This window comes from Capsicum annuum, chromosome 6 (assembly GCF_002878395.1).
Source record: "Capsicum annuum cultivar UCD-10X-F1 chromosome 6, UCD10Xv1.1, whole genome shotgun sequence".
Classification (NCBI taxonomy): domain Eukaryota; kingdom Viridiplantae; phylum Streptophyta; class Magnoliopsida; order Solanales; family Solanaceae; genus Capsicum; species Capsicum annuum.
The window spans coordinates 193,291,339-193,304,364 of record NC_061116.1 but is presented as its reverse complement, the minus strand read 5'-3'; the positions used below and the strand labels follow the sequence as shown (position 1 = coordinate 193,304,364).

The 13,026-nt window shown below is 34.2% G+C and overlaps 1 long non-coding RNA gene across 1 annotated transcript; it reads left to right on the top strand.

Moving 5' to 3' along the window:
• The first annotated feature begins 545 nt into the window (after positions 1 to 545).
• On the top strand, positions 546 to 2,035 carry LOC107855841. The gene is made up of 3 exons (XR_001670377.2): positions 546 to 613; positions 1,134 to 1,171; positions 2,013 to 2,035. It is a non-coding gene; the product is annotated as an uncharacterized LOC107855841 (long non-coding RNA).
• Positions 2,036 to 13,026: the final 10,991 nt, after the last annotated feature.

Sequence of the window (13,026 nt, the reverse complement as noted above, 5' to 3'; positions counted from 1 at the left end):
TTTTACCACATTACTCATATTAATAGATATTTAGCAATAGGTATTGAAAAATAATTTGAGGAACAACTAATTAATGCTAAGTGTAAAACGTGAAAATTTTTTTTTGGCTTTACTTGATTTGTCAAAAATGACAAGTAAAACTAGAAATCAAATTAGGAAACTAGTGACAAGTAAAAGAGAACGGACGGAGTAACATTTTTTATTGTGCCAAGTAATTAAGGAATCTTGTGGATACATAAGAAAATTGATGTTATGGTAAAGTCCCAATTGTTGCTTTAAGGATTCATATGTATACTGTTTTGGAGATACTATATTTGTCCCAAGTTGTTTGTCATGATCTAATATTTACTGGGACGAGTTGATATAGCACTTGTTTTGGTTGATGATTATGTAGTGAAAAAACTACATTTCTCTATCATCTTGTTTACCACACAATGGCATCCAATCTTTGGGGTTATGTCGTGAACCTTGATCCTGCTGTCTTGACCCTGTCATTTGGTGAATCGATATTAGAGACACTGTTCGATACAAGGAATTCATGAAGAAATTAAATCTTGGGCCAAATGGAGGAATTCTTACTTCACTGAACTTGTTTGCCACAAAGTTTGATGAGGTAAATTTTGATGTGATCTGTTTTTTCTTTTACTAAATAGGCTGTGAGATGATGTTTTCTATCTTTCTTGTGTAAGTACATAGATAGCCCTTAAACTTTGCATAAATTGTCTGTTAGATACTTTGGTTTTGCTAGTAGTCGTATAGACACTTCAAGTAGGGAGGAATGTATCGTGTGAATATAGAAGTCTGACATGGCATACAACTTTATCACTCAATTTTAAGCACTTAAAAGGCTTAAAATGAAGGCTTAAAATGAGCTGACATAGAGTTTCTTCCCACACTTCTTTTTTACTCTCTCTAATTTTTATCAAGTTGTGTAAAGGGGTGATAAGAAAATTAAGTTAGGGTGTTCATTTATTTAGTTGTGTAAAGGGATGCTAAGAAAATCAAGTTACGGTCGTTTTCTTTGATAACCAAATTGCTACTGATTTCATAGAGAGGATATGCACGATTATATTTCTTGACTAAATACATCAAAGCTTATTATGCTCATTTTTATGGTCTTGTCCACTTTGCAGATGAGAGACTTAGGTGATGCAAGGATCATCACTAGAATGTAAGTCTCATAATCTCATGCAATTTCAGAATTTTGCTTGTTTACTATTTGTCTAAGCTTTTTCCTGGAGGATATATGAAAGGATTGATATATGTTAATGTTTCAGAGGACACATGAAATCGTAAAGTAATAGGTCGGAATACCCTAGCCCATGTTTTCTATTCAGGATGTAAAATACTGATCGGGTAAAAATTTGTAAGATACTAATATTAAAGATCATTTGATATTCATGATAACAAGACAATTTTCTTGCTCTTTTTACTCCAGCCCACTGGCATAGGTCGACAGATTCGTTCCATGAGGCTACAACTCCTAATGGATCTTCGGTTATTTAGGATAGTGATCTTTAGCACATGGTATTAGACGTCAGCAAAAAGAAAGTAAAACTCTTTATATATTCAATGTCTAGATTACATGTTGAACTTGTTAAGCCTGCAGTAAAAGGCACAGTTAATGTTCCGAAGGCATGCTCTGAGAAAATATTAAGAGAGTTGTGTTTGTATCTTCTGTTGCTACTTCTGTCTTGAACCCCAACTGGCCAAAGTCCAAATCGATGGATGAGACTTGTTGGTCTGACAGAAAATTCTGCAAAGCAACAAATATAGAGTTTGTGAATTTGACTTCTGTGTAAATTTAAGATTATTATTCATGTTTCTTGCATACGATACGTAATGTTGGTATAGTAATATATGATCTGTATATTGATTACTTAATTACTTGAGCAGTTTGTTGTCTGATTGAGTTAGTCCTTATAATATAAATTCAGATTTGACTCTTAAGTGCTTACTTTGCTAGAGAAGCTCCCAATCTGAATGCGTTTTATGGTTCCAAATGCACGCAGAACTGGTACTGTTAGCTGAGAAAAAAGCTTGGTCATATGCAAAGAAAAGTGGAAAAGATATGGTAACTGTGCTCCCAACACTTGTTATTGGGTCGATGTTGCAGAAGACAACAAATGCAAGTAATTTGGTTCTCATTAAGCTGCTGAAAGGTACCAAGAAATCATAGTTATACTTCACTATTTTAGTGTTTCTGCATCATTTCTTCTTCTTCTACATTTCTTACATGAGTTGCTTTGGGAATAATCAGAATTTACTTTTCTGCACAAGCTTCTTAATTATTTTTTCCTTGCAAGCATGAGCGTACATTTAGCATGTAGATTATCATTTCACTTTTGTTCCTTCCGAAAAAATTGACACAGGATGGTATTGTATCAGTTTCTTGAACTGAGTATTAGATTGGAGGATATTAAGCTGATGTGTGTTAGCTAGATTGTTTATAGTCAAAATAACATTTTTCTCCTGCTATTTTGTTCAATTTGATAACGTTCCTGGTTGTAAAAATACCAAGCAAAAATCCTTTATGATGGCAACTACAAATTCAACCAAAGTCCTAATAAGAGTTGCTTCTCTGCAAATAGCTTTTACTTTTGTTGTTTATCCATCATTTATTCTTGCTTATATGGGACAAGCTGCGTATCTTTCCAAGCATCACATTATTGAAAGTGATTACCACATTGTCTTCTATGTATCAGCACCTGGTACATTTGCATGTTCACACACATGGTCATTAAGGAAAATCTTTCGATAATGAACATTCCCGAATCGTCCATGTAAGACTAAATCTTAATGTAGTAGTTTACTTAATTCTTATTTTTTAGTTTAAAGTAGTTTTTGGTATCTAATTGTTTTTAAGTATAATCCGTTATAATTTCACTTCATCTATTACAGGAAAGATATGAAGAAATATTATGAGAAAAAACATTTTCAGAATCTGATATTGATCGAATTGAAGCATATTACCAAGCTGTGGGGGGAGAAAAAAGCGAAGACTATTTGGTCTTGGATATGAAGCAAAAGGTTACTACTTTGGACGATCTTGATTCCTTAGTTGATGATTGCAATCTTGATCAGTTGTGAACTTTTGACGATCAGTGCATTGATTTTTTATGGTCTATTTTGTTAAAAATGTTTAAAATTGTGCAACAACAATATACACTTGATGGATGTGGGTTATTTTAAGAATAGTTTGTAGATGTTTGGACATAATTGTGTTTAGATGGGTGTTGTGAAACTATGAATGTTTTGAACATAATTGTGTTTAAATTTTGCTATCTTTGGTATTATGGATGATGTGGGTTCTTTTAAGGATAGTTGGTAGATGTTTGCAATGGATTGAGGAAAATAATCTTTTGTCACAAAAAATTGGGGACTAAATATAAAAAGTTTTAGCAACGGACTAGCAATGAAATATTTGGTCACGAAATAATCAAAATGACGAAATACAATATGAAATTAGTAACGGCATTTATAAATATAATAACAAATTTATTCGTTGCTACAAATGGCAACGGATATAGGTCATCTCTATGACATTGCAAAACTAGCAACGGATTTTATTTTTTCGTTGCTAAATGGTTAGCAACGCGCAAAACAGCAACGAGACATATTCCGTCGTTGATTCGTGTCTAAATTGATATAGCGACAGATATATGTTGATTAACAACGTTTTCGGTCTGTTGCTAAACGCGGTTTTTTTTGTAGTGAGATTAGTCAATATATTGCAATGGTTTAGTCAATATGTTGCAACAGATTAGTCAATATATTGCAACAGATTAGTCAATATGTTGCAACAGATTACTCATCTGTGCAACAGATTACTCATCTGTTGGATTCACGTTACATGTTTTATCTATTGATAAAAAAACAAAAGCAGTAGATACACCCAAATGAGAAATTCAACTAAAAATTATAATTTTACTTACTAAAATCACCTATAAGTAATTCTCAAGTGATATACGAATAAAATTTGACCTAAAAATATTTGATCAAGTAGCAATAGTAGCGGTAACAACAATGTTCAACAACAAGAAGATGACGATGAACAAGAAGATATGATAATGAAGAACAAGATGATGATAATGAAGAAGATGATGAATAAAGAAACAACAACAATGAACAACAAAAATCACGAAGAGAGAGAAAACTCCAATAAATGAGAAAAGGGAGAAATACGCCTTTTTTCCCTCTATTTCTAGTTATATTAGTTTTAACATTAGATCAAAGTGTAAATTAAAAAACTTATAGGTTATTTTCAAACTTTTTTTACTTTCTTAATTCTTAATAAAGATTGTCATTTCCAGTCAATTATTAAGACTTGTGTCACCCACACTTTATTTTAAAACTCTTTTGTACTCTAGTAACTGCATTACGCATATTTGCACAATTCTAACCAACTATGATGTGTCCCAAAAATGCATCCAACCTACAAACAATATGAATATTCAATTGACATTTGATTGAGAAAGAATAGTAGATCCCTCTCGTTCTCCTCTTCCTTTCTTCCTCATCTCCCCTTCTTAATTATATGATTTTATGCCCACACAAACCCACGAAAATTTCAAGAAAAAAAAAGAATAAGTATTCCATCAGACTTTCTCAAGCCAAAAAAAATAATAGTAAAAGTTAAAGAATCAAAGTAAAGTAATCACAATCAACTATGATATTCTTTATCTTCAGTGTCTGTTAATTCACATTAAAAAAAGCCTCTTAGTGGATGTAATCAAAATCACAGACTCGGCTGTGTTATTCCTCCAAAGAGGCAAAGAGAAAGATAGTGATAAAGGAATTGTGAAAGAAATTAATGTTAGTAATATAAGGGTTGTGGAAAAATCAGGTTCAAAGGTTTGGAGTTCGAAAAAGAAAACGTTGGTTCTTTTAGGTCTGAAGAAGTTTCAGACTTGTCCACAGATTTGATCAAATCAGATCAATTAAGACCCTATCAGTGATAATAACTTATGTAAAAATAAATACATTTACTAGTTTGAAGTATGAACCATTCGCATTTAGACCTCTATTATGTGCAAATAAATAAGGCCTAAATGTTAACACATATAACGACTTCCAAATAATAATCCCTAGATTTTAGTTGTATACGGTTTAATAGCAATCAAACTTTTCTTATTATTTTGGTCCTTTTTTTTCTTCTTTATTTAATTTCTATTTTTTGTTTGTGAATAAAATTTTTTTTAAGAAATATCAATTTTTTTTAAATTTTTAAGTACGTAATAAGTATGTAATTAATGATATTGTAAAGAATTGATATTAAAAACAAGGAAAGATTTTAAACATATAAAAAAAAAATAAAAATTTACCACAAATATAGTTCAATTTGATGCGTCTTTCTTAACCTCTTACAGAAAGGAAAGAAGTGCTGCAAGATAAACACAAAAGTGATGATCCATCAACCACTTGAAACTTATGATATGTACATTTATATCTATATCTATAATCTATATCTATAATATATTAAAAGTGTGAAGGGCCTTAAAGATTTTAAGAATATTTGAAAAATCTTCTATAACAACAACAACAACAACAATAATAATGATAGTAATAATAATAATAATAATAATAATAAAAAATAAAAAAATAATCATCATCATCATAATAATAATAAGAATAATAATAAAAATAAAAATAATGAATAATAATAATAATAATAATAATAATAATAGTAATAGTGATAATAGTAATAATAATTGTAGGCACCTAATTTCGTCCCTTCTCAATATTATTTTTTTATATTTTTACCTTATCCTACCGCGTACCCTACCCATGTGATAATCTCCACAAAATGACAAAAATAACAACCTCAAGCTAATTTTATCTTTATCCTAATAACTCATCCAATCAAAATAAATCACATCACACCCTACCCCTACCCCTACCCGCATCTCACCACCCCACCTACCCTACCCTACCCTACTACCACACAATTCTCACTCACTGGAATTCACAATATACACACATACTTCACATAGAAATAGGGAGGCGAATACATAAGAATACAATAGATAACAATATAGATGTCCCCACAGTAACATTCTGACCATATTTTTCCATTTTTAGAGAAGACCCATATACCACGAACACACCTATACGCCATTGACGAACATCACGGTAACCATAAAGAAAAAGATCCCAATTCAACATATACACATATAGAATACGGGAAAGAGGAATATATAGACACCATCACTGATGAGTTTATTCCATTAATACACCTGCCTTCACACAAAACCATTATACATACACACAACCACAGTGAGAGACAAATCTGAGCGTGAGATCGGAGAGAAGACAATCCAAATCGAGAAAGGGAGAGAATCGATCGGAGAGAGGGAATACATGAGAAAAAGGACGGCTGGTTTGGTTTTTCCGGCGAGTTTCTCACCGAAATCGGTATTCCCTTACCGGAATTAGACCATCCGCACCCTCAAAATCTTCGAATTCTCTTTCGTTTCTAGTTCTCTGGCAAAATCTCACTGGGAAAACATTGTTTCGCTGACTGCCGAGATCCATCGGAGCTTCAGCGAGTTCGAACTTCACCAAAAATAGCAAACCTAGCGTGACTCGTTTCAAGCTTGGTTCGAAAATTGAGATTTGGATTTTTTTTTTTTGTGGTTTTCTCCATTGTTTTGGGGTTTTGATCGAGTTGGCAAGTTCGTGATTGAGGTATGAATCGAGGTTCTCGACGCGGATTGTACCGGGTTTTTATTGGAATAATACATCAATTTTGAAAGCTTCTTCTAAGGTCCAATTCTTCAACTCCTCCTCTTTGTTTTACTTAATTTGGTGAGGTGATGTTGTGAGTTGCGTGGTTCATGTTGATTGATGATATAATTTTTGATAGTATGTTTGAACGTCTATGATTATCGTAGTTTTGATTGGTTGATTCTGTATTGGAATTGGTTAATTGATCAAGAATGAAAGTGAGACGGGATTTGAAAAGTAAAAAAATGAATACGGACTAATTTTAATTCATTGATGTCATCGAACTTGATAGTATCAAGATTAGGTCGTCAAATCGATAGGCAAACAATAGGGGTGATAGGCAAATTTAGGGATTATAAATTGTGGAATGTTTGAAATATTATTGAATGATTGTGGTCTTCTTGCATTGAAAATGTATTCATTTGGCTGGGGAATGCCCCGAGGTATTTGTGTTTATTCGTTGGGGAATGCCCTGAGGTATTTTGTACACGGAGGATGTCTGTGATGAAGGACCAAGGCATCGGGTAGAGTATAATTTAGGACTAGTATAGGTTAGTGTAGGTTTATTTCAGTATTTTCTATTTCGATTTGTAATAAATTGGACTGGACACCAAATTTTGGATTGTTTTTATTTTTTTTTGCTTGATTGATTGTTTTGCGTGCTTTTGTGTGGTTTATACATTCGTGGTGTCAAATTAGCCGATATGCTCCAACAAGCGACCGCGTTCAAATCACAGGATCGAGGGGTGCCTAACACCTTCCCGTCTGTCAACAAAATTCCTTAGTCAAAATCTCTGTTCGCAAACCAGTTTGAGTCAAATCATTTTGAAAAGGATTTTCCAAAGGTGACTTGGCACACCGGATTATGCCAAGTGGCGACTCTGAGTTTTGAATATAAAAGGTCCTTTTCGAAGCAAATTTTTATCTTTTGTCACTTTTATAACGAAAACCCTTTCAAACTTTTAAAATAATATCTTTTTGGAGTTTAAAAGAGGTGTGACAGCTCTGGCGACTCTGCTGGAGATCTATTTTCAGAATTAGAGCTTAATTTGGAGTTGTATCAGCTTAGTTTGTCACTATAGGTGTATAGACATATGTTTGTGTTGCTTTTTGTTTTTTTTTTTGAGTGCCTACATGCTCTTTGTTTACAGTTTTATCTTATGTGTTACTACTTTATATCTAGCATCATGTGCATAGCCCGAGTCATTCTTTCTGCAACAAGTCCATAGTACATGTATTGCACACGACCTCTAGTTGAGTCACCCTTATTTTATGGGAGGAGCCATCGGTGTTATTGAGTAGATGGAAAGCAAAGCAACCACTATCGAATATACGCTCCTCCGAACAGCCTTGTTAGTGAACCCCAACGTAGGTCAGCCTTTAGGTCATGTTTATATGCATCATATTGAAGACCTAACGGGGCCCACTTGGCCTTTTGTAGGAGACTCGCCTCTAAAGCATCCCTACGTGTTAATTGTTGCATCTTTGAGGGTAATATGGTCATTTGATGGACTAATTTGGGGAAAACATGTGTTAGAAGTAAAGAAAAAAAAAGAAGAATAGTGAGTCGAAAAGAAAAAAAAGAGAGTTTCTAGTTTTTAGAGTTCTTTATGGCTTTTGTTTTTCAAAATTCAAAATTCAGAAAGATTTTTTTTCCTTTTGCACTCATTTCTCAAAAATCAAAAACATCAGAAAGTTTTTTGCTTTGTCTCCTTTAGCATGCATTCATAATTCAAAAATTTCAAAAAGATTATTTTTCAATAGGAGCCTTTTATAAAAGAAAAATTTAAAAACTGGTAGAAGTTTTATACATTTCGTATAACGAAAATATCAAAAAAGATTTTCCTTGCATATTTATTGGTGTCATTTTTAGGTTAAGTGTCAAATTGAAAACTTAAAAAGATTTTATTGATGTTTTTCATCTTCTGTTTGTGGTCTGGTATCTCAAGTCCGGGTTTAGTCGATTATTTAATCATTAATTTTCCAATCTGGATGAACTACGCACCCCTGATTCTCCTCTTTCGGGATGTGAGATATGTAGGCAACCTATTTTTGGTTCGGGGATCTTATTTGAAAAATTCTAAAAGATTTTCTTCACTCTTTATTTAAAGTAAGTGTTTTATATACATCTCTAAAAAGAAAACTACAAAAACATTTTCCTTTAATAGTTTCAAGTTTTATTTTCATATGAAATTCAAAATCGAAAATCCAAAATGACTTTTCTTTGGTAATCATAGGTTTCATTTTGTATAGGTTATTAAAGCCGAAAAATGCAAAAAAGATTTTCGTCAATTCTTTTGACAATTTGTTATTTCCTTTTATTTTTAAAGTTTCAAGAAAAAGAAAAAGAGTTTATTTGACCATTTTGGCAAGATTTCATGAACTACGCACACCTGATTCTCCTCTCTCAGGGGGTGATATACGTAGGTAGCCTTCTTGGGTTCGGTGACCTTTTCAAAAAGAAAAAAAGGGGAGATTTTGAGAAAGTGTTAGACTCTAACGCATTTGTTATCTCTTGTTCAGTTAGTTTGAGGTGGTTGGGTTGTGGCATTTTAGCTGGTCCTCCATATTGCACCAAGTCATAGAGAAGGTTATGGCTAACAAGGATACCGAGTTTGTTGTCACTATCAGATAGGGAGTTTGAGAAGTGAGAATGTAGGAGCTAATGAAGTGATTCGGAAATTGAGGCAGCAAATGATAGGAATGCATCGAGCTTGGGCTAATGGGTTACCTCCTCCTCCAGTTCCCACTGATAATCTGGAATATCTTTCCATCTTGCCTCTCGTGTCATATGCACAATTTCCCATTTTTGTTGATATGCCACAACATGCATCAGGATCGACTTTGGGGCAACAATACCCAACCACTTCTAATGTTTATTTCCTCACTCCCCAATCCAAGACTACCACATACTCGGCTTCACCTGTTGTTCATGCTTTTGCGGTGCCACCCCCACCTGAAGCTCCTACTTTTGATGTTCGTCCACAAGTTGTGCCTCCCTACTCTACAAGAAAGCCTGGATTGAATATTACTGGTGATCAGCGGTACACTTTCGAGCCTACATTCAAGTTGACTGGTCTTTACAGTGACACTCACCCACTTGAATTTCCTCCTAACACTGAGAAGCTTGTTATGAAAGAAGGACAAGAGGAAATGACCAAAAAATTGAGAAGTTTGGAACTGGCTATGAAGAACTTGCAAGGACTTGAGGGTTACAAAAGTGTCTCATATAAGGACTTATGCATGTTTCCAGGTGTCAACTTTCCACCTGACTTTAAAATGCCAAAGTTTGAGAACTATGATGGACATGGGGACCCAGTGGCACATTTGAGTCGCTATTGTAACCAATTGAGGGGCGCTAGAGGGAAGGAAGAACTACTCAAGGATTATTTCTGGGGGAGTCTTTTAGACCTAGCTTCGAAATGGTTTGTTGACCAAGACATTGACAAGTAGATTAGTTGGGATAACCTAGCTAATGAATTTGTGCAACAATTTCAATACAATGTGGAGTTGATCTCTGATGAAAAATCCCTAACTAGTATAAAAAAGAAGAATACTGAGAGTTTCAGAAAGTATGCGATCAGATGGCGCGAACAAGCTGTTAGAGTAAAATCGCCAATGAAAGAAAGCAAAATAGCAAAGGTGTTTATTCAAGCACAGGATGAAATATATTATCAAAACTTGTTACCTGCATTAGGCAAGTCATTTATTGAGGTCCTTAAAATGGGGGAGATGATAGAAGAGGGAATTAAGACTGGTCACATTGTGAGTTTTGCAACATTGAAAGTGACAACTCAAGCAATTCAAAAGGGTTCAGGAAGTATTGTGGAGACAAAGAATGAGGAAGTTGCATCCTTTATTGTAGTTGGACAGCGGGCACGGTCAAGAAGACCCCGTTGTCGCCACTCTCAGGCTCAAACCCAAGGTCATGCCCAAGCTCCACATAATCACTCCTAAAATCCATTATACTCTGCTCCTCCACCTCCATATTCAGTATATAATGCACAACCACATAATCAACCCCCATCTTACCCACAGTGGAAAACACCAACAATTCAGAGTCATCCTCTAACTTCACAAATATACCAAAACTCTTCTAAGCCTGATTTTTTATCCAAGCCAAATGATGAAATGAGGCAGAAGTCGAGAGATAACTTCACACCAATTAGAGAGTCGTATGCTAGTTTGTTTCAGAAATTAGTACAATGGAGCATGATCACTCCTCTCCTTAAGTGCACTCTTAATCGATGTTCAAGAAATTTTGACCCTAATGTATGATGTGCGTATAATTCTGATGCTCAGGGTCATAGTATTAAAGATTGTTGAGATTTGAAAAGGGAAATTGAAAAGATGATTCAAGATGGATCGATTATGGTGCAGAACATTGACAGTGAGGGAAGCTCTGGTCATGTTGATATGCAAACCAGTGGCTAAGTTGTCAGGCTGAGCAAATGAGAAGTCACCCATCTCCCTACTAGGAAGAGGTCTGGTAGTTTGTTTTGTTTTCTTTTCTATTTTTTGAAGTATTTCAGGGTTGTAGTTCGAGATCTATCTTGTTTGTCCCTTCGTCGTTTATGTTCAAACCCTTTTATCTTTTATTTCAACTAAATGAAGTGTCCCTTTCCTTTTATGTTTCAAATGTGTTGTTTGTTTGTTTTCTTTATACAACATATTTTATGTTGATTCTAGTAATATGACATGCCTGCGGAATTTTCAGTCAGATCTTAAAATGCAGTTTAAGCATGAACATTGAATCAGAGGGCTAAAGTTAGGAGAAACATCTAAGAAAATAGTAGAGTACTGAGATATTTGGTGACAAGTTGAAGCCTTTTCTAAAAATTAAGGCAATTATTTTGAGAATCACAAGAATAACTTGGTCATCAATTAAAAGACATGTCTCGATTAGGTCAAACAGTGTCTGCGTGATCCTATCAAGAGGAATATAAAGAAAATCAACTCGACGAAAGTATGAGTCATTCAATGTAAGGGATATACAACAAAGGTGGAGTTATATGTTTGACAAGTGTAGAGGAAGAAGTAGCACACATGTTCAATTAAAGATAGTGGTTTTAAGGTGTCAAATGATCTTCATCTTTCACTTTTATATTGCATGATATGTACGTGCATTTTCAAGGATTGATATGACAAAGACATTTTATTCTGTTATTCAAACATTGTGTCATCCTTTGTCTACCCCATTTAAGCCTTAGTGTTATTTTCTTTCATACCCCTTTTTTGGAATCAAGATAAAACCAATAAAGTTCAAAAGAAAAGTATAGAGCAAGAGAGTAGAGTCAGAAAGTTTTTTCAAAAAAAGAGGAAAATGTGTCCAAGAAGGAAGAAAAAAAGTAAGTAAATTAGAGTCAGAAAAATTACAAAGAAAAAAAAAGAAGTCAAAAGAAAAATGAAATCAGAATCAAGCAAAACAAGTTGCCAGAACTACGCATGACCCGATTCTTTTCTCTCGGGGGTGAGATACGTAGGATGCCCTACTTAGGGCTTGGTCCAACCAAATAAATAATTTAGAATTGCCTAGTAAAAAACTGGGGCATAAGTTAATCCTCATTATTTGAGTCGTTTCTAAAAATTGTAAGTCCTACCCCACTTTAAGTGCCGTTTGGGCCCCATGCCATCCCTTCTTTCTAACCCTATCCAAAAGCCAAGTTACAACCAAAGAAAGACCTTCGGATCAATCTTTGAGGATGTTAAGGCTAAGCATGCAAGGGATATGATGATGCATTTGGGAACCACTTGTCTTCCTCGGCATAAGAAATCAAGAGAGCAATAAAAATGAGAGATTCTTATCGGTGAAAACTCTCATGGGCATCGTAAGACGACTATGAGTTGAGAGAAACGAAGATAAGAGAGTCTCGTTGGTGGAAACTCTTACAGACACCATAAGACTATGGTGAGTTGAGGAAAAGAAGATGAGAGAGGCTTGTTGGCGAAAACCCTTCAAGGTGCCACTAGCCAAATGAGATTTTTGAATGCAAATTGGCCCAAGGAAGCAATTCAGTTTCAAGGTCATTAACTCAATAACAATTAGTAGAAGGTTTGGATGAAAGATCAGGCAGCTTAATCCAAAATGCATGGCATAATCATTAGAGTTAACTCTCATTTTTAGATACATTTTTCATTATTTTTTTTTAATGGGGACATTCATTGTCTTTTCTTTCTTCTCTTTATTTTATTTTTATTTTATTTTTCTTGAGTCAGTTATCCAAATAAAAAATCATGGTCATTTTTGCTCTTGTCTTTGAGTCTAGTCCATGTCGAAACAAGTGAAAAAAGATTTTAAAA